The sequence below is a fragment of the Odocoileus virginianus genome, chromosome 4 (assembly GCF_023699985.2).
Source record: "Odocoileus virginianus isolate 20LAN1187 ecotype Illinois chromosome 4, Ovbor_1.2, whole genome shotgun sequence".
In the NCBI taxonomy this organism is placed as follows: Eukaryota; Metazoa; Chordata; class Mammalia; order Artiodactyla; family Cervidae; genus Odocoileus; species Odocoileus virginianus.
Genome location: NC_069677.1, coordinates 20,329,552 through 20,351,437, shown reverse-complemented (window position 1 = coordinate 20,351,437; position 21,886 = coordinate 20,329,552). Strand labels below are relative to the sequence as shown.

The following is a 21,886-nucleotide window of genomic DNA, read 5'->3' as shown; positions in this document are numbered from 1 at the left end:
CTGGTGGATGGGTGGGCTGGTGGGTGGAGGGGTTGACTGAAGGCTGAGAAGGAAGTGGGTAGAGTTGTCAGCCCCAACTGAGAAGGGCTGCAGACCTCGTTGGGACTTACAAATGTCCAGAATGTCAGTTAGTTCCTCTTGACAAATGATCTATGAGCTGATTTTTCTGAAGGAAGAATAAAACTGAGTGGGAGGCCCCTAGGCAGTCTGTGAGTTGATTCTGGGTATTTGATTGGGTGATTTCTTCTTCAAAGTGGGAAGACAATGCCACTTGGCCATCAAGTGGGTGGGACCCCATGCAATGTGCTGATGCTGGTTTATTATTTATGATAATGTTTGGGAATGCAATAGACTTTGGTGCTCAGTAAACTCCTTCTTTCATTAAAAGTCTTAGGACCAGTCATCTATTTTGTGCTGTTTTTATTTTCTTTATTTACATTTAGGTTTTTCTTAGTGTTTGATAAATTTCATCTTGAATATGTCAGCCTGTCTCAGTTGTGTGAAGAAAAACAAGGAGAAAGATTATGTTTACCTTGAGCTGAGAGGAAAAGAGGGAAAGTATTTCTCTCTCATCCTCTCTGCCTCCCCAGCCCTAGGAGATGGGGACTTAACTTGGTGGTAGCAACGGGAATCAAAATAAAAGAACTCCAGGGAAAGATTAAAGCTCAGAGGAAGCGTTGGGATGCTGGTGTTGTCCCAACTTCTTCACCTGCCAGACCTGTTTCCATGTATGTTCTTCTCTGGGGGATAAAAATACAGATTACCAAATGGAAAATTTTTGTGTCTTTCATATTCAAAACACTGATTCCGTCTAGGGTAATTTTTTCTTTTTTTTTTTTTGAGAATCCCTTATGGCTAGAATCTATGGAGAAGAGGCACCCCATAGAGATCTGGGTAGGATTTTTGGCTTTGTACTGTTGCATGACCCTGAACACATAAAAAACTTCAGTTTCCTTCCTCATATTGATATGCATAATACCAACCTCATGGGATGGTTGGAAAATTTAGGACAGTGTGTGTAAAGTACCTATTCATTGAGTACATGGTGGATATATAAATGGTGTCAGCCTTTATTATTACTTTTTTAAATTGCATGTAACTGCTGAGGTAGATCACCATAGAGGGCAAGATTAGAGGGAATTGGCATGGCCTCTCTGCCCTTTCTTTTGTTATGAGAAACAGTGTGGTATGGGGAGACAGCACAGTATGGGGAGACAGGCGTTAGACTGTCTAACAGGCGTGTGACCTTGGGCAACTTATGCATTCCCTCTTGTTTCTCCTCAGTTTCTTCAGCCATCACATGGAGGGATCTTGTGAGAACCCAATGATACAAATACATCAACTGCCCAGCAGAGTGCTTGCCCTCTCAGCTTAAAAAATAGTAAGTTCATCCTTCTGTTCTTCTTATCCACATCTGCCTGTCTCTCCACACCAACTGTTAGGTTGGCCAAAAATTTCATTTGAGTTTTTCCATAACATCTTATGGAAAACCCAGATGGACTTTTTGGCCAACCCAATTTTTTCTTCAGGTGTCATGACTGTGCAAAAGATTTTATTTTCTAGGCTCAAAATCCTGACTTGCATGTGTGCTCAGCTGCTAAGTCATGTCCGACTCTTTGTGATGACCCCATGGACTGTAGTCCGCTAGGCTCCTCTGTCCATGGATTCTCCAGGCAAGAATGCTGGATTGGGTTGCTATTTCCTCCTCCAGGATTCCTCTTCCCAACGGAGGGATCAAACTGGTGTCTCCTGCATGGCAGGCAGATTCTTTTACCACTAAGCCATCTGGGAAGCCAAAATCCTGACAGTAGGGCTAAATGCAATGATTGAGCCTAGGTTCTTTATCTGTTTTTTTTTTTTTTTTTTTTTTTACCTTTTATTTGTTCCATATTATGGCATTCCTTTCCATGAAATAAATGTTAATTGAGCACCTATTATATGCCAGGGATGATGGTACTTACCGTGATTAATGTGACAGTTCTTCTCTCAAAGAGTTTCCAGATTGAAATATATATTTCCACAGTCTGGAAATAATTTCACGATGAGACAAACTGTTCATGCTGGAAAAGAGGTGAGAGAATGTAAAGGTTCAAAATCAAGGCAGGTAGCACCTGAGCTGTGGCAGGATGGTGACGACTGGAGGAAGTTCAGTGGAGAAGTCAGCTGGGAATACTCCTAGAGCTGGGAAGACTTCCTCTAGAGGGAGGGGCTCCAGGTAGAGGGAACATCCTGAGAAAAGGTTTGGGTGTGGAAGTGCATGAGACACATTTGGGGAATGGTGACAGTTTGGTTTGGATGGAATATATGGTATATGAAGGGACATAATGGGGAATAAATGTGAGGCATGATTGTTGATCATTTTAAATGACAGGATAATAATTTTGTACTCAGTTTAGTTTGTAGTGAGGAAACACTGAGAGTTTTTCTGAGCAGGGCAAGAATGATACAATAAGTTGTATCAGAAATGATGTTTACATCTGACTCTAGTAATGACCAGGTAATGGTATTTACCTGGGTCTTTGATGGTTGGTATGGCAGCATTCCAAATTCTAAGTCAAGCAGATGTGTCAGGACACAGAGGTGAGAAAGCCTCAGAAATCATTTGAAGACAGTTTAATCCAGACTGCTATGAATATAAGATACAACTAGGAGAACTGAGCAGATGGATTTAAAGTAAACACAATGAGATTCTAACGGTTCATATCAGTGATGCTAGTTTCTAGGTTAAAAAAGACCAGAGTACATGTAAGTCTATCAAATAAGGAACGTAAATAAATTAACTTTGATTTCTGTTTCTTTGAAGTCAGTTTTTTTGGAAGTTTCATGTGCTATTAGAGTTTTTTTTTAATTGCAGGTAAATTCACATAACATAAAATTACCATTTAACTATCAAATGTATTTACGTGTTGTGCCACCATTGTCTATCTGGTTTCAGAACTTCTCCATCATCCCAAAAGGAAATCCATAATTATTAAGCATCACTCTCACTCCCCCTTTCACCCAGCCCCAGGCAAACCTAGATGGATGAATGGATAAACAAAATCTGGTCTAGTCAAACAGTGGAATAATTATTTAGCCCTAAAAAGAAAAGATTGATACATGTTACATCATGGATGATTACCCTTGAAAGCATTATGCTATAGAAGCTTTACAATTTTGTGTTGTTTCAGTGTTAATAGAAATGACAAGTTGTATCACTTTTTATGGTGTGCAGTTGAGAATATCTGTGTAGGTCACAGTGATTACATTTTAATATAGTGACATTTGAATAGAACTCTGCTGACTCTCAAAGGTTTTTGGTGTATTTCAGAGTTTTATGCCACTATTTGTTTTTTTTTTTTCCCTTGTAAATGGGTCCATACATTTCTCAAGTTTGAAAAAATCTGAGGGTTGTGCCAGGGATCACTTGCAGAGTGCCTCCTAGGAGGTACTCTGGAGCCTCCTGGAATATCCTGCTCAATGGCTCAAGCTCAAGTGCTTCGAGGAGGCAGGCTAATAGCATAAAGGCAGGAAGCTGGCTGGATATGTGATGATGGAGAAGTGGAAGCCTCCTCTAAAGACGGAAGCATCTAGCAATTCTGGATTTTTCATTGAAACTTCTCAATTAGTAGATTTTAGCATCTCATTCAAAAAAATTGTAAAAAACACTGTGGGCAAAACAAACAAATCTGCAGGAGTCAATTAAAGAACTCTGCTAGAATACACATCATGTAGTGAGATAAATCTGCTTTTGAATTCCAATTCTACCTTTTTAGGTTCCCATGATTTCTGGCATATTTCATAACGTTTCTGTGTTTCTTCCCTCAGCAGCAAAATGGGTCTAATGAAGATTTCTCCCTAATAGGCTTGTGATGTCTGTAAGTATTAATATTAAAGCAGTGCTGGCAGAGTAAAAGCTATTTATATTAGATGATATTATCAGCTGATTGTTAATAATTATAGTGCTCAGTCATTGTAGTCATGTCTGACTCTTTGCGATCCTATGAACTGTAGCCTGCCAGGCTCCTCTGTCCATGGGATTCTCCAGGGATGAATTCTGGAGTGGGTTGCCATTTCCTTCTCTAGGGGATCTTCCCAACCCAGGGATCAAACCTGGGTCTCATGTATCCTGCATTGGCAGGCAGGTTCTTTACCACTAGCGCTACCTGGGAAGCCCAATAATGATATTAATGGCACAGATTCTAATAGGCTTTGCTTTTAGAGGTCTTGGAGTAAATTTGGGGAAGCTTGCTATATCACAAGTGATGATATAGCACCTTTTGTGTTGCATGTGACCTAGGGTGTGTCTTTGGGACTTATCACTCTGAACAGCTGTGTACTAGTTGTAACTAAGGGTCACTTAGTCTCTTTGTGGGGCTCCCCTTGTAGCTCAGCTACAAGGTAAAGAATCTGCCTGCAATGCAGGAGATGTGGGTTTGATCCCTGGGTTGGGAAGATCCTCTGGATGAGGGCATGGCAACCCACTCCAGTATTCTTGCCTGGAGAATCCCCATGGACAGAGGAGCCTAGCGGGCTAAAATCCATGAGGTTGCAAAGAGTCAGATATGACTGAGCGATTAAGCACAACACACAGCCTCTTTGTAAGCAGTTTTCTCACCTCTGAAATGGCAATGATATATAGTACCTTCCTTACAGCATTTTTATAGGAATGAAATGATTAATATTTGTAAGGTGCTTTTGACAGTTCCCAGCACAGAGCAAGCAGCATATAGGTATCTGTTAAATAATTAGAAATAAATAAATATAGGGCACAAGTTGATCCAACATAAGGTTCTCATTACTACTTTTTCCTCTGAGTGACTGCTTCTCACTGAGGCATTGATTCAACCTGATGGAGGCACTTTGTTTAGCTGGTATTTTGAATAACATTTTAGAAGGTGCTAGCTCAAGTTATCTGTGTTGTGATTCAAGACAGAGCTGTGATCAACACTGACATTATCCAGCTCATCTGGAGACCTTTGAGAATGTCAGGCTTGTTCAACAAGAAAATGTTTTGCAATTTACCTTCAGTTTCTGATTATTTCTGAGCTGGTTCTTCTGGTTATTTTAATGATTGACTAGTTTCAGACTTAGGTGCTAATGTTTCTAGGAGACAAACAAGTTTCCTTAATCAAATTTTGAGAGTTCTGTGGGGCAACAAGTTACAGTGTAAGAGGAAACACTGGAGTGAAGCTAAAATGTAATATGACTTTGGGAAAATCACTTCTCTATTCATTTTCCAAAATGTAAAATTAAGGAATTAGTCTTCTGTGAGTGCTTTGGATACCTTCCCTCAACTTCTTAAAAGCTAAACATTACATGTACCTCTGATACATATCTGGGGGGAGTAGAACTGTGCTGGGCGATCTGAGGTGGGCACTGCCTAGCTCCGCCTTGCGGGCTCAGCCTGTGTCTCAGGGTGGCCCCAGAGGCATCTTGGCAGGAACCTCAGGGCTCCCTGAAACTCATTTTGAAAACAGCTGGGTAAGATGATGCCTTTAGCTAGCAGACTCTGATTTCAAAATATATACATTTTTTTCCTCAAATAAGGTGAACATATTTTTGCATAATAATTAAATGATAAATACATACATAAATAAATTTGCCTATATAATATTTTACCTAGAGTTGGGAAGTTTGCTATTTAAATGAACCCCATGGTAAAATGAAAAATTCTTTTGTAATAGGAACAACTCCTGGATCTCTGATTTCTAGATCCTGTGCTTTCCTCTTCTTCTTAAAGTGGGGCACTGTGAACTTGAGACACAATCGTGAAAACTTAGGATGCTAGCTTTTTTGGTACAGTTTCTAGTTTTTGAGTTACTGGCATTTGTCTTTCTTTCTACCTCTCTTCAAAATTGGGATCATCTGAAATAAAAAAGAAAAGCTTCCGTTTAAAAAAAAAAAGGTTTCTGAAATTTCACAAAGTATGCTGGCATCACAGCATCCCATGAATATTTAATCATCATCATCAAGACAGGAGGTTGGAGAAAAAAATCAGGTTGTGATATTTGGGAATAGCAGGTGTGGGAAGGAGGGTGTTGACACCCTCTGAAAACGGATATGGCATGTTGTGTGGCAGGTTCCCTTTGCAGTCTCCACGTCACCTGGGTGCTTTACGAAAACTTCAGGGAGAGGAAGCTTGTCCTCACTGGCCCCACACCCTGAAGATGTGGGGGGGCCTCTTTAGAGGCATGGATGGCCAGGCTCCTTCCCTTCACAAGAGCCTTCAGGCTTTCTCTTCTGTGAACCTTCACATCATGCAGGTGGCTCTGGCCCCTGTCCCTTGCATCTTTTTTTCTTATTATTGTTGCTAAGCAAAAACTTCTCTTGTGTTTAATCAGGCAGTAAGAGAACAGAAACCCAGCTAAGGATTTGGGATGTAGGTGTTGAAACTCAAAGTTCACCTAGGAGCTCTTGCATCCTACAATCAGGAGCAAGACAGAAATTAAAGGGCTCTGGGTCACCTATGTACAAATTACCTGTCTTCTAACTTTATCACACACTCCCCTCTGCCTATCATCCAGATGTGTGTGTTTCACCACTGCCTCCTTGCAGCAGGAAATGATTCCGCTTCTAAGCTCTTGTCCTTGAGTTCTTCATAGTCTGTTCCCTGTTGGAGATTTCTAACAGTAGATTGAGGAAATGAAACACTCTACTTCTCAAGCTTTTCTGTGCAGTACAGCTATCGGGCAGAACTTCCTAACACAGAGATTCCTGGGCCCACCCAGGGGTTCTCATCTAATAAATCAGGAATCAGTTCAGTTCAGTCATTCAGTCGTGTCCGACTCTTTGCGACCCCATGAATTGCAGAACGCCAGGCCTCCCTGTCCATCACCAACTCCTGGAGTCCACCCAAACTCATGTCCATTGAGTCAGTGATACCATCTAACCACCTCATCCTCTGTCGTCTCCTTCTCCTCCTGCCCTCAATCTTTCTCAGCATCAGGGTCTGTTCCAATGAGTCAACTCTTTGCATCAGGTGGCCAAACTATTGGAATTTCAGCTTCAACATCAGTCCTTCCAGTGAACACCCAGGACTGATCTCCTTTAGGATGGACTGGTTGGATCTCCTTGCAGTCCAAGGGACTCTCAAGCATCCTCTCCAACATCACAGTTCAAAAGCATCAATTCTTCAGTGTTCAGGTTTCTTTATAGTGCAACTCTCACATCCATACATGACCACTGGAAAAATCATAACCTTGACTAGATGGACCTTTGTTGGCAAAATAATGTCTCTGCTTTTTAGTATGCTGTCTAGGTTGGTCATAACTTTCCTACCAAGGAGTAAGCATATTTTAATTTCATGGCTGTAATCACCGCCTGCAGTGATTTTGGAGCCCCCAAAAATAAAGTCTGCCACTGTTTCCACTGTTTCCCCATCTATTTGCCATGAAGTGATGGGACCGGATGCCATGATTGTAGTTTTCTGAATGTTGAGCTTCAAGCCAACTTTTTCGCTCTCCTCTTTTGCTTTCATCAAGAGGCTCTTTAGTTCTTCTTCACTTTCTGCCATAAAGGTGGTGTCATCTACATATCTGAGGTTATTGATATTTCTCCTGGCAATCTTGATTCCAGCTTGTGCTTCATCCAGCCCAGCGTTTCTCATGATGTACTCTGCATATAAGTTAAATAAGCAGGGTGACAATATACTGCCTTGATGTACTCCTTTTCCTATTTAATATGCATTTTTAAGGGCAAGTTCTCAGGCCAGTAGTACAGACTCTGCTCACACATCAGATGTTATCTTCAGGGCTGTCTTTCCTGGCCCTGGTCCTGAAGGATGCCCTGGGCTGAAGGTCTGGCCTGAGACTTGGGTCACAAAGCTCACACTGTGGTTCTAGCTTTGGTTCAGATGTCACAGAAAATTGCTGATGTGCCACATTGCTCATGTGGCAGGAGTGTGGCTGAGTCAGGGACCAAGTCAGATGAAAAGGCACATTCTTTCTCCTTCCCCATGGGATTTGGGGAGGAGGATATTTGAGGCTGTCTTGTTTGCCATCTGGACACAGCTCACAGGAACTCCTCAAATGTCATGACAATCATGAAACACGGTCCCTAAAACATAATAAAGATGAAAATTAAGAACACCTTGGCCTACTGTTCAAACCTACTCAGTAACAAGGTCTTACCCTCAGAGTCTACTGCTCTCTCCATTGTCACACATTCCAGCCGAGCAGAGTGACTAGACTGTTCAAGTGACTGTGCTTGGTGGGGAGGGGCTGGTCAGTCCAAACTGAGTCACGAGGGAATGGGAGCCTCCTTGCCCAAGGTCCCTCCTCAGATACCCACCCCAACTTACTTTTGTCCCTCAGAAGTGTGTTCTCTCTTTGCATCAGAATTCCATAGCAGTTTCTTCTTTGAATCACTCCCTGTAGTCAGAACTCAACTTTCTGAATTGAATTCTTTTGCTGCTTTCATTATTTTGCACTAACTTAGGTTCTGGAAGGTAATCTTCCTCTGTAAATCAGTCTTAAAGTCCTGACACTGATATGGAGGTGATACCAGTTGATACTTAGAACCACAGAATGCCAGCCCTTGAAAGGACTTCACTGTGTGTGTGTCCAAGCTTCCTCAAGTGGTTGACCAGTAGGCCAAAGGCCAGAGAGACACTCTCCCAGAGATGTACTTGCCTAAGATCACCCAGAAAGCTAGTGAGCTAAGACCCAGAAGTACCTTTCTGTGCCTACACAGATGCATAATCCTTTTCATCCTAACTAGTGCTCTTCCTATTTTCCTTCGAGTCTCAATGCTTCAAAAGTGTGTCTCTGTTTGCATTGTAGTTTATCACACACTGTTTATTGACATGTTTAAATTTTGTCAAGCTTTGCCTCCTCCTTAGATTTCTTTTCCCCTGAGACATGTAAAATGACTGAGGCTCTCAGAAGAATTTGGGATAGAAGAAGAGAGCCAAGGTGATCATTTCATCTTGCTGCAGTTTTAAGATACCAGGATCATCTTTCATTTAATCTGGCCAATATAAATTGAGCGTCAGAATCTGCAAGTCTCTGCACTGGGTGTGGGAGTGTGTTATCTGTGTGACAGAAGAACAGATTTGTTTGTTTTTCTCTGTAGATCTCAAATATATAGAAAGAGGAAGAAATCTGAAGGAGAATTAATGCCAAAAGCAGCCTGGGAAACTGACTCAGTGTGAACTTGGGTCAGTCCATTCTCTAACCTGGGGCAGTTTGTTTCACTGATGCAGGAAGGTGGGTTGTTATAGCTGCCTGGGTTCTGCTCTCAGATCCTGCCCAGCTCTGTGATGTTGGGTGGTGACTGGATGGTTTCTACTCCAAGGCAACCTGCATTTCCACCTGAAAGCAGGGAGGAGCCCAGTGCTTAGCAGGAATGGTGAGCCACTCCTTGGCCTGAGTCAGGCTCAGGAGCCTCTCAAGAAGGAAAATGTTGATAGAGGTGGGGCCTGTGGCAAGTTTCATGTCATCATCCTTTCTTAGGTTGTGTATGTATAAGGAAGGGTGTTCCACAGGTAGGCTCTTCGTTGGGGCGGTCCCATCACAGCCATCCCTAACTGGCAGAGCTGTGCCATTGTTTCCTTCTTCCTGAGGCTCCTTAGTTCTCTTGCTTTGGGGTAGTGGGGGTAGAAGAGGAGGGGCAGGAATGTCGACATAGTTTGAGATCCCAGTGCAGGATGAAAATGCAGGCCCTTCATTCAAAAATTATTGTGTTGTTCAGTCATTCAGTCGTGTCCAACTCGTTGTGACCCCATGGACTGTAGCATGACAGACTTCCCTGTCCTTCACTATCTCCCGGAGTTTGTTCAAATTTATGAGTCAGTGATGCTATCTAACCATCTCATCCTTTACCGCCCTCTTCTCCTCCTGCCCTCAGAGTTTCCCAGCCTCAGAGTCTTTCCCAATGAGTTGACTCTTCACATTAGGTAACCAAAGTATTGGAGCTTCAGCTATCAGTCCTTCCAATGAATAGTAAGGGTTGATTTCTTTTATGATTGCCTGGTTTGATCTCCTTGCAGTTCAAGGTACTCTCAAGAGTCTTCTCCAACACCACAGTTCAAAAGCATCAGTTCTTCGATGCTCAGCCTTCTTTAGGGTCAGACTGTCAGATCCATACATAACTACTGGAAAAACCATAGCTTTAACTATTTGGTCCTTTGTTGGCAAAGTGATATCTTTGCTTTTTAATATGCTGTCTAAGTTTGTCATAGCTTTTCTTTCAGGGGCAAGTGTCTTTTAATTTCACAGCCAGAGTCACCATCCACAGTGATTTTTGGAGCCCAAGAAAATAAAACCTGCCAAGGTTTCCATTTTTTCCCCATCAATATGCTGCGAAGTGATGGAACTGGATGCCACAATCTTAGTTTTTTGAATGTTGAGTTTCAAGCCAGCCTTTTCACTTTCATCAAGAGGCTCTTTAGTTTCTCTTCACTTTCTGCCATTAGAGTGATATCGTCTACATATCTGAGGTTGTTGGTATTTCTCCCAGCAATCTTGATTCCAGCCTGTGATTCATCTAGCCCAGCATTCCTCATGATGCGCTCTGCACATAAGTTAAATAAGCAAGGTGACAGTATACTGCCTTGTCTTATTCTTTTCCCAATTTTGAACCAGTCATTTGTTCATGTGAAGTTCGGTTGCTTCTTGACTTGCATACAGGTTTCTCAGGAGACAGGTACTATGGTCTGGAATTATCAAGACTCTCAAATCGGTGGCAGCAGGGCAAAACCATGCGTGGGGCCCTTCTGTATGCCAGGGCATGTGCCACTTTCAGACTGCAGTCCTGCGAGTCTGCTCTGGGTGGTGACGGCTCAAGCTGTGGAGTGGGGATCTGAGGCAGAGAGGGAAGGGACTTCACTCAGCCAATAGACACCAGACCACTGCCTCCAACCCAAGCCAAAAACAAGAAGCCTGCCCAAGCTGCACTAAATGTGGAAGATAGCACAAGGGTGACTACAGCTTGGGGCCCTGAGAGTTTCAAGCCATGGCTTTGAGATTCTGTGGCAAATATTTTGCAAAGAAGCAGACCCAGATAGCAAAGGTGATTGGTGGGAGGTCACACTACTTGGTGGTGGCAAATGGGATCTAAATCTCAGACCTTCCAGCCTCCATGTTCTTTCTCAGCCTGAAGCTGAGTAACAGCACAATTGTGTCCTCTCATTGTGGATTAAATGGGAACTTGGGAATAAGAGTGAGGTGCAGGAAGGAAAAGGGATAAATGATAATTGAATGGAGGAAACAAAACAGTTTAGAAAGCTGAAGAAATTTGTCTGAGCCCTACTGCATGTACAACATACAGCAAAGCAGACAAATGTCTGTGCAGCAAAACAAAACTGGAAGAAGATGATATTTTCCAACCAGACTTGAGGTCATCTGATAAAGGACAGATTGTCCGGAGTAAATAGAGAGAGGAAGAAAAGATGCTCTGGGCTGAGTTTAGTTCCGTGTCAAAATCACAGGGGAGCTTACTGCCTCTTTCTCCTGCTTGTCATCTCTCAGGCATCAACCTCATGGAACCAGAAAAGGAGATAGTAGATCATATATTCATGCGTTTGTTCATTCTTCCATCTATCAGGCATCTCTTGGGCACCTCTGTTGTCTTACTGGGTGGTACCTCTAGCTCCTCTATTATACTAAATCCTGAAAAGAATATTTACAACATCACCCCTACCTTTACAGAAAGTAGACAACTACTGTCATGAGAGGAAACTAACCACAATTAAGAATAATACTAGTGATGCCTGCTGTGTGCTATTGGAACTCCAGAAAAGGAGAAATTCACTATAATATATTCATTGTACTTCTTGTTGATTACTGGCCTGCTGGTTCCTATTTGCTTCAGCAACTGCTGCCTGGATCTATTCATCATTGCTGTGCTCCTCTTTCCCAAAAGACTCCTGGGGAGAGCGCATAGCTGGGGAGTGGGGATGTGGGATTCTTATAGACAGAATCTATTTACCCTGGTGATGCATGGCTACGTACCAATCCTTCTCTGCACCGGGGCGGGGGAGGGGGGCAACCTAGAGTGGAGGTGGTTCTGGTTCAGACATAGTGAGGATCCATGCCTCCTCCGGTTTTCTCTTGCCTGTCTGCTGCCCCCAGCACGTATGAAAGAGAACAGCCCTGCGGAGGCCAGGATGAGGGCCAGCTGTGTGTACATGGGGTGTTTCTCCATCTCCATCTGAAAAATGGCAGGAGGGGAGGAGGTCTAACAGACTAGTGTTCCCTTACCCAAACAAGAAACAACCTGCATTCCTTCCCAGGGAGCGCAGGATTGAAATAGAGGAGGAAGGGGAATCAGTCGTAAAGGCTGTTGCAGAAGAGGGAGAAGGGATGATGCTCCAAAAGAAATGATCTCTAAGTACCTACCCAGTACACGTTTTCTGTGATTCTCTGCTCCTCAACTGGTGATTATATTCTCATCCACCAGAAGATCTGTACATAGCTTGTGATATAACTGGAAACAGTAGACATGAGGCAAATCCCCTGTGTCATCATATGTCCCATCATAATAGCACTGCCCATTCATGCCTAAATGTTGGCATTTACAGGACGGGCATCACCTCCAGAATTTCATCCAGGGATGGCAGTAGGATCTGTATTATAATTCCCATTGCACAGAAGAGGAAACCAGGCTTGGGAAAGACTAAGCTACTTGCAGATGATCCCCATGAGTGGCAGACGAGGAACCAGAGCCCGTGTTTTCTATGATGCTCTTTCTTCTGCTCATGTCCTTTCTGGATGGATCGCTTCCTGTTCAGTTCCTACCGGGTGCAATGTGACAGGACTGTAGCAGGAGCTGGGAGGAGGGTTCGGCAGCCCCTGGAACCCCAGTGATCATTAGATAGCTTCCACGTGGACCCATGGTGTCTTTTCATAGTCTCTTGCTCTTTAAACTAAATCGATACAGCAGTAACTTTGATAACAATGCATTGGTTGGTCCCACTCTTAAATGATCAGGCTGGGATTCAGCATCTTTATGCTCCTTCTCGATTTTTGCCCCCATCCTGAGCCATCATAAAGACACTTGGAGCCAAGTGGGAACAGTATTTGTCTTGCAATTACTTCTAATTGCCCTGTAGTTTTGTGGCGCGTAAGTAGTGTGACCTACATACCAGTTATGTGAAATGCTTTTCATCCTGGAGTCTATATTAAGGAGAACATAAATCAGTGAGGTCAGGGAACAGTGGCTAAGTCCATCTCACAGTTAACATTTATATTCAGTTCCACCATCAGCGCTTGTTGAAATTCCAGCTCTTCTTTACAACCCCTAGAGCTAAGGCTGCTTCTTCCTCTATGAAGCCTCCAGAGATTGCTCTTTCCTGTGGCTTCCCACAGCTCTGGTTCTGATCTCCTCTCAGGTGCTCATCATTTTCTATATATTTCATCTTCCTGAACTCCTTATGCCAGAGACTATGTCTGGTTCATTTTCCTGTCCTTGTCTGCTCTGAGAACTGACAATGGCCAAGGTCCTTGCTCAGTTACCTACTTATTGAATGAAAGCATAAACTGATTACATCACAGGCATTGTATGTGTGGTGCTTGGTTGTTCCATTGTGTCCGACTCTTTGCAACCTCATGGATTGTAGCCCATTGGGCTCCTCTGTCCATGGGACTTTCCAGGCAAGAATACTGGAGTGAGTTGCCATTTCCTCCTCCACATCTTCCCAACCCAGGGATTGAACCCATGTCTCCTGTGTCTCCTGCCCTGGCAGGTAGATTCCTTATCACTGAACCACCTGGGAAGCCATAGGCATTGTGGAGACTTGTAAAAAAACATGTGGACCTATGAGTCTCTTCATAGCTCATATTTTACTTTACACTGACTCTCTAAGTAGTAAACTCTTGTTTGGGTTTCAAGATCATTGTGTCTGACTCTTGCAACCCCATGGACTGTAGTTTGCCAGGCTCCTCTGTCCATGGAATTTCCCAGGCAAGAATACTGCAGTGGATTGCCATTTTCTTCTCCAGGGGATCTTCTCGACCAGGGATTGAACCTGGCTCTCCTGCATTGCAAGCAGATTCTTTACCAACTGAGCTACCAGTGAAGTGAAAGTCACTCAGTCATGTCCAACTCTGTGACACCATAGACTGTAGCCCAGTAGGCTCCCTGTCCATGAAATTCTCCAGGCTGGAATACTGGAGTGGATTGCCATTTCCTCCTCTGGGGGATTTTCCCAACCCAGGGATCGAACCCAGGTCTCCCTCATTGCAGGCTGGTTCTTTACAATCTGAGTCACCAGGGAAGACCAAGCTACCAAGGAAGCCCTCAGATCAATTCATTAATATTCAATTACATTTTCTAGCAAGTGTCGCCATGTTAAGTCTTATCCTATATGCATTTTGATAGGCTGCCTTGCAAATTGCATTCACATCTTGGAAAGAGGAATGATATCCCCAATTTACAGAAATATCAGCTTAGAATGGTTAATATATGGCTTTCCACAGGTTGCAAAGTCATTAAATGGCAGAACAGAATTCATTAAATAGATACTAATTCTTTTTTTTTAAAAGAGAAATGTTTGTTTTGGGCTTTCCAGGTGTGGCTAGTGGTAAAGAACCCAATTCCCAATGCAGGAGACATGAGTGACATGGATTGGACCCCTGAGTCAGGAAGATCCCCTGGAGGAGGGCATGACAACCCACTCCAGTATTCTTTCCTGGAGAATCCCATGGACAGAAGTCTAGTGGACTACAGGGCATGGGGTTGCAAAGAGTTAGAAATGACTGAAGTGACTTAGCATGCACACACATTTGTTGTGAAGATAAATGTTTTCATTTATTGAATCAAATGAAAGCAGCATCAATTAAGTATTTTCATAAATCAAATAAAAACTTAAAGCAAATCTTTATGTCGATCCTCTCTTTACTATCACTGAGTGTTAGCCATTCAGCTGTGTCCGACTCTTTGGGACCCCATGGACTGAAGCCCGCCAGGCTCCTCTGTCCATAGGATTTCCCAGGCAGGAATACTGGAGTGGGTTGCCATTCCCTTCCCCAGGGGATATTCCTGACCCAGGGATTGAACCTGGATCTCCTGCATTGCAGGCAGCTTCTCTACTATCTGATCCACCAGGGAAGCCTATTGCCTATCGTTAGGCCTTCTTTATATATTTATTTTTAATTTATTTTTAATTGGAGGATAATTGCTTTACGATGTCATGTTGGTTTCTGCTGTACAACAGTATGATTCAGCCATGAGTTTATATACCCTCTCTCTTGAACCTCTTTCCCACCCCCATCCCACCCCTCTAGCTAACTAGACACTAACTGATCATTCAATATGTATTTATTGAGTGCTTGCCACATGTTGGGCATTGTGGAGAATCTATAGGAGAATAAGACGTGGCCCTTGCTCTCAAGGAACTCACAGTCTAGTAAAAGGGGCATCCACTTAAAAGCAAAACAGTGTCATGTGGCAAGTACTCTACCAGGAATACTGACTAGAGCGTTTGTGTTTGTTCTCATAGACATACTGCTCTTCATGCTTCTCCTCTCCTGAGCTGATGATGCTGCTCAAAATCATAAATATCCAAGAAATCAATCCATCATTAACATTAATAAAAGACACATAGTCTTCAAGCTTAAGCTTGAAGCTTAAGGTTACTGTGGAGGGGGCGCATACAGATGCTGGGGAGGAGTGGATGGCAGGCTGCTTCTGTCCATCCCATCAGGAGGGTTGAATCAAAGAAGGAGTAGGCAGAAAGATCCAGGACTCCTTGAGGCAGAGGACAGAAGAGAGAGCTGTGTCATTGTAGAACAAGAAAGGCCCTTCCCACAAAGCCAGTTCCCCGCCTCTGACAGGTGGAGTTCCTCCTTGTAAACATCCCCAGTCTTTTCATTTGACCCTTTGTTGAAGGTTGGTCACATCACCCTCAGCCCTGTCGGTGAGCAAGATTTTTTCAGCTTGAGTGGGGCAAGAGCACAAGAACACCCTCTTGTTTGACTTCCTCTGAGCCAGCCACACCTCCACTGGCCACTGTCTGTGGTCTGGCCCACTTCGTCCAAGAAGAAAACATCCGTGAGTACCGGCAAGAGTCTAGCCAGGTAAGACCAGGTGGCTTTTCACTGGTTCTACAAAGAGATGGGGCTTCTCTCTATGAGCTGATTTATCTTGTCCCCAACTTGTGTCTCAGGTCCCCTCCACGCTTGCCTTGTACTTCCATCTAGACTCATATTCTTCTCTGTGACCCGATGAAAAAAGTGTTCCATTTTTTCCTAACCGCTCAGGGTTGATGATATTTGTAGACCAGCATTTTTCAGCCTATAAAATCCCCTGACTTACTTATCTCTCTATTGATTTTGATCTTAACTGCACTGTAAGAACGGTGGGATAGGAGTAATTTTCTCTATTCAGTGGCTTAGGAACTGAGGCTCAGTGAATTGAAGTGATTTGTTCAAGTTTGATCTGCAGACTGAGGCCAAGATTAGATCTGATGTCTCCTTTTCTCTCCCTCTACTGCAGGCCCCAACCCAGCCCCCCAGCCCCGGCAGGTCACGCCTTATCTCAAAAAGCCAAGAGAAGTGAAAGGGTTTCCTAAGCTGTCAAATGGCCAAGAAAAGGTGCTCCTTTCTTGCAGGGAGATTGGGAGGGATATTTTGAATTCATCTGAGGGACAGAGAGATTTCATAGTGATATCTAGGCTTCATCAAACTATTTTTAGAGAACGAATGAGAATTTGTACGTAAAGGGGCCTTGTTAACTGAACACTGATATGCAAATTGGAGAAGATGACTTTGTGGAGCCTGACACGCGCTCTGGCTCTCATTTGGGACTGAATGACACTTTCTTAATGTCAACAGCAGTGTTCTGAGGCACTGATCACAATGGCCCTAGGGAAATATTTTAGCTTTTCTGTCTTACTGTGGTATGTGGAAAACCAAATCTCAACGGGAGGAGGGAACACTCCCAAATCCTTTCAAATTGACTCCTGCAATTTCCTCTCTTATGACAGCTATCATTATATCTCATTGTTCTACAGTTTTAAGAAAATCTCATCTTCAGTGATTATGTAGTTTATTTTTTTAAGATGCTAATTTTGGCCATCATTTTCCTCTTCAAGCTCTGAAGGTTATATCCTTCTTAGTTGTGGAAGGAAATGTTTCTTTTGTGGATGTGTGCATGTGTGTGTGTCTGTTTGAGTTTGTTATGACAGTGCTAAAATTCAGCCCTGCGGGCCCAACACAATGCAGTGGGTTGCAATGTTATGTAATTTTTAGCACGCTTTCGTGTATTCTTAGTATTTTTCTGCCTGTAAGGGTCTTGAAGAGATCACTTAAGCAATTACCTTATTCAAAATAGAGAAACTGAGGCTCAGAAAGGGGACACAGTGTGCACAAGGCCTGGTGGCCAGTGATCTCTGGGGCTTTAACTCTTTCACTGGTTACTATCTGTTACTATTTCACTACTATCTGTAGTGAATTGTGTTGGGCAGCCCTAAGTAGAAGTGTTAACTGTGTCATGTGTCATGTTGGGGACTAAACCCAGATGCTCTGTGAGACTCCTTACAATGACAAGTTTTAATTTTACTTTCACCTTTTCCTATCATCCAGATGATTGCTGTGGAAGCTTGGACAAGCGAGTATGGTGGAGGTGTTGCCATGTGTTTAGACCTTGTGTTTGATTGATTGCATAGGGAGTAATGAGACAGGAAGGAGACTAGGATGACTCCAAGTATTTGTGGAGCAACTGGTAGGAAGGAGCGGCCTTCATCTGAGATGGAGAAGACCGTGAGAAGAACAGGTTTTTGAAGGAACATCGGGAGCTTATTTTGTCCAGGAAGGCACTGGAGATATTGAGTGGTGACTAAATATATGAACCTTGGATTCAGTGAGGCTATCTGAGTTGAAGATAAAAGTGGTCATCATCAATAGATACATAATATTTACAGCAATACACTTAAGTGAGATCTTCAAAGGAGTCAATATAGGTATAAGAGAGAAGAGGTTTAAGGGTTGACTTTTGAGGTGCTATAAAGTTTTGGATTAGGGAAGTGGGGAGAATCTAGTTAACAGTGCACCAAAGGGGAAAGGGCATGGTGGGGGTGGTCTTCCATCAGCAGAGAGAAGGATTTTTTCACTGAGGTTGTTTAGAATTGCCAGCACATGGTAATAATGAAAAACATTTTTCAGTTACCTTTTCTATAGACAACGCATCATCCCTTTATTGTCTGCACTCTGGAGCAGACCACTCCTACCATTCTTACCACTCTCTATCCCCTCTGGTTCCATGGCAACCAAGAAAGGAGATGGGGGAGGGGCAGTGGAAGTGGGGAGTGAACACTAGGAGATAGTGATGTGTGTTGGGATCCAAATGAAGGAGACTTCCAAGGAGAAGAGAGGGACTGGATGGCACATATGTTGCTGAGAGGCAGATGAGTTGATGTCAGAGAGATGAGCTGCATTCAAGAGAGAAAGAGAGAAAGGGAATTGGTGCTGGTAAATTTCTTTCAAGGATCCCATTTATAAATACAGCCAGAGAAATTGGGTACAACCTAGGAGGGAAAGAAAGAGGCTTTTATCCCCTGCCCCTCTTATGATGAGAGAAAGATGATAGAAATATACTTTTGTAGAGATTGTAACTTCAGAGTATTTCTCTCTCCTACTCCTGTAAGTGGGGTTTCCTTGGTGGTTCAGACAGTAAAGAATTCACCTGCAATGCAGGGGACCTAGGTTTAATCTCTGAGTTGGGAAGATCCCCTGGAGAAGGGAATCTCCAAGTATTCTTGACTTGGAGTATCCAAGTATCCAAGTACTCACTCCAAGTATTCTTGCCTTGAGAATTCCATGGACAGTGGAGCCTGATGGGCTACAGTCCATAGGGTCACAAAGAGTCAGATACGAATGAGCGACCAACACACACACACACACACACACACACACACACACACACACACACACACACACACACCTGTAGGTAGTCCTGGTAAACTTTTTGTCTTACATTTTTTTCAGGGGGTTGAAGTCATCTGCCCTAAATCACACAGCAAACTAATACCAGATGAAATTCACACCTGGGTCCAAAAGGTTGAATTCATTTTTTTCTTCACTGCCACTGCCTCATACTAAATATAATTTTGGAGATCACTTGGAGCTTTAGAACTCTCTATAAAGCTCTAGAAAACTTTCATTTTTGTTATTGTTTAAGGACCTTTCCTAAATCCCAGGAATTCACACTTCTCAGGTATGTGCCCTAAAGTACAGGTGTATTATACCAAATGCAGGATGTTTGGGGCCCTGGGAGGGAACTAGAACTCAGCATCTGCATCAGTGGAAACTTGAAATATTCAGAAAGAGTCTTCCAAACATGGTCAACTCAGGGCTTCAGGTTGAACCATCTGTTTTCTGGAAGATGGGAATGTACTTTCTTATGCCAGTAATCCTAGACTGATTCTCACATCAATCTCTTCGTCTAGTAGTGAATTTATGTCTACTTATTGACGTCCATGATGCATCCTTAATACTGGCTGCTTTCTGTCCACTTGAGGCTGATACACTGTTAAAATTCTTTGCTTACATGGAGCTCCAGCCACACATTTCTGGGTCAGGATATTGCTACTCTATATACAGGGATACAGTGAAACACATGTTATTTTGACACAGCCCTGAACAATGCATGTTACTAACAAAAATTTCAGTAGCAGAGACTTGTTTGAAATAAACAGACATTTATTTGGGGTTTGTTAAAACTGCAACCTGGAAGGCAAAGATTCAAGAAGCACCTGAATTGTTTTCTGCTGGATTGCAAAATGGAGGAAGCTTATAAAGGCAAAAACTGCAAGGCCATGGTTAGTTACATAAGTTGTTTGTCAAGAATTACAATTTCAGCTGGTGAGACGGGAGAATGCTTGTTAAGCAAGGATTGGTTGGGGCCTGAAATGGTTAGTAGTTACAAAGTGGGACCTTGAGTCCATAAAGTTGTAGTTGTTGGCTATTGTTCTGAATACAACTGGTGGTGTCCTTGGGTAAAGAAAGTTCAGTTTCTCAGTGGTGCAGGGATGTGTCTGAGACCAGATTCTCAATGGCCACCTAATTTCATTTTTGTATACCTGATGCTGAAGCTGAAGTTCCAGTTTTGCCACATGATGAGAACAGCTGACACATTGGAAAAGACCTTGATGCTGGAAAAGACCTTGATGCTGGAAAAGATTGAAGGCAGAAGGAAAAGAGGCAACTGAGGATGAGATGGTTGGATGGCATCATTAATGCAATGGACTTGAACTTGGGCAAGCTCTTGGAAATGGAGGAGGACAGGGAGGACTGGGCCATGCTGCAGTCCATGGTGTTGTGAAGAGTCAGACACGATTTGGCTACTGAACAACAACATGTCTAAACTATGATTATTTTATTATAATTTCAATTTGTCCTCAATGCCCAGAATAAAAACTTTACACAAAGCAAAGGGGGACCGTTCTGCCCCCTCTCCCAGCGCCACCTTCCTACCTTCATACCTGGTGGCAGGCGTTCTGTCCCATCCTTGACGGCACCAAAACTCATGGAGTAAAATACAGCACTAATCCTTCAACAGTAGGTCATACTGGGTCCTTGGTGTCTGCTTTGTTTTGTCCAAAATTACAGGTATCCAGACAGCTCAGTGTGATACTGTGATGCCCCTAGAAGGCTCTTACTACACTTTGTACAGATTATTAACTAGGCTTTATCTGCCCATCTTATAATTATCTCTTTGCAGATCTAGTTCTTTCACCTATAGTTGCTCTTTAAAACAGAAGGACATTATATTTGTAGGTTTTCTTCTACTTTCCACCTCTCTCTCTTTCCCTTAGCACAGTTATTGGCACAGAGAAGTTCCCCCCAAAATGTGTTTGCATTAATAAATTAAATGAAGCAATTTGTGCCATGTAGTTTCATACTGGAGGTTAATCTAAGTTGTATAAGGAAAAAAGTATAGTATCCAAATTAAGATCTTCCTGTAAACAAAATTAATGTATGAATGAGGCAATTCAGATCTATAACTTGGAAACCAGCTGGTACAGTTCACTTTGCTCTATAGTTAGGAATACATAAACCTGTATAATGGATATGTCCATGTTGAAAATTTAACACCATCATTATTCATGCCTATAAGCCTCAGGAGTGCAAGTACAATCATTAACATCTGTTAATGCCATAAACATTCCTTTGATTGTTAATATATTTAACAAATAAAGAATTCTTGACAATCAATAAGACAAAGAAGATGAAACTAATAAAAATGACTAGAATACACACCCCCAAGCTATCAGTCTCACAACTAAAAAAAAAATATTGCAAATTAAGACAAATATTGAACTATTAAAACTATTTATTGCTAAGTATAAAATTTTAAATTATAAGTCCTCTCCTGATCTGCAGAAAAATGGACTTTATATCCTTTTAAAAAATTTTTGTAATTTTTGAAATATTGAGGTAAAATTGGCATCTAATATTATATTGGTTTCAGGTACATAATATATTGATTTAATATTTGTATATATTGGGAATTGATCACCACAATAAGTCTGGTTGCTATTCTTCTCCCACATACTTACGAATTTTTTTCTTGTGATGAAAACTTTTAAGATCTACTCTCAAAAACTTACAAATATGCTGTATAGTATTATTAACCAGTCATCATACTATACATTACATCCTCAAGGCTTAATCATTTTGTAACTGGAAGTCTATACCTTTTGTACCTTTTGACTCCTTTTATCCATCTAGCCCACCCCTCACCCTCCACCACTGTAGTCACCAATTTGTTCTCTGTATCTATGAGTGTTTTTTTTTTTTTTTTTAAGAGATTCCACATGTAAATAGGCTTCATGGCCTGCTAAGACTTAAATAGTTACACCATTTCTGGGAGGGGTAATTTAGCCATATATATCAAGAACCTTAAATCTACAAATTCTCTGACCTAGCATTCTCATTTCTAGGAATTTAAACAGAGAAAAAAAATT

General features: G+C 42.4%; 1 protein-coding gene across 3 annotated transcripts in view; it reads left to right on the top strand.

Annotated features, from left to right (window-relative positions):
• Positions 1-1,287: 1,287 nt before the first annotated feature.
• TPRG1 (tumor protein p63 regulated 1) overlaps positions 1,288-21,886 on the top strand; it is a 177,237-nt gene continuing 156,638 nt past the window's right edge. For all 3 annotated transcript variants that reach the window (XR_011487246.1, XR_011487245.1, XM_070466246.1), the window contains exon 1: positions 1,288-1,381. The gene's annotated coding sequence lies outside the window, so the exon portion shown is untranslated. The remainder of the gene's footprint in view (positions 1,382-21,886) is intronic.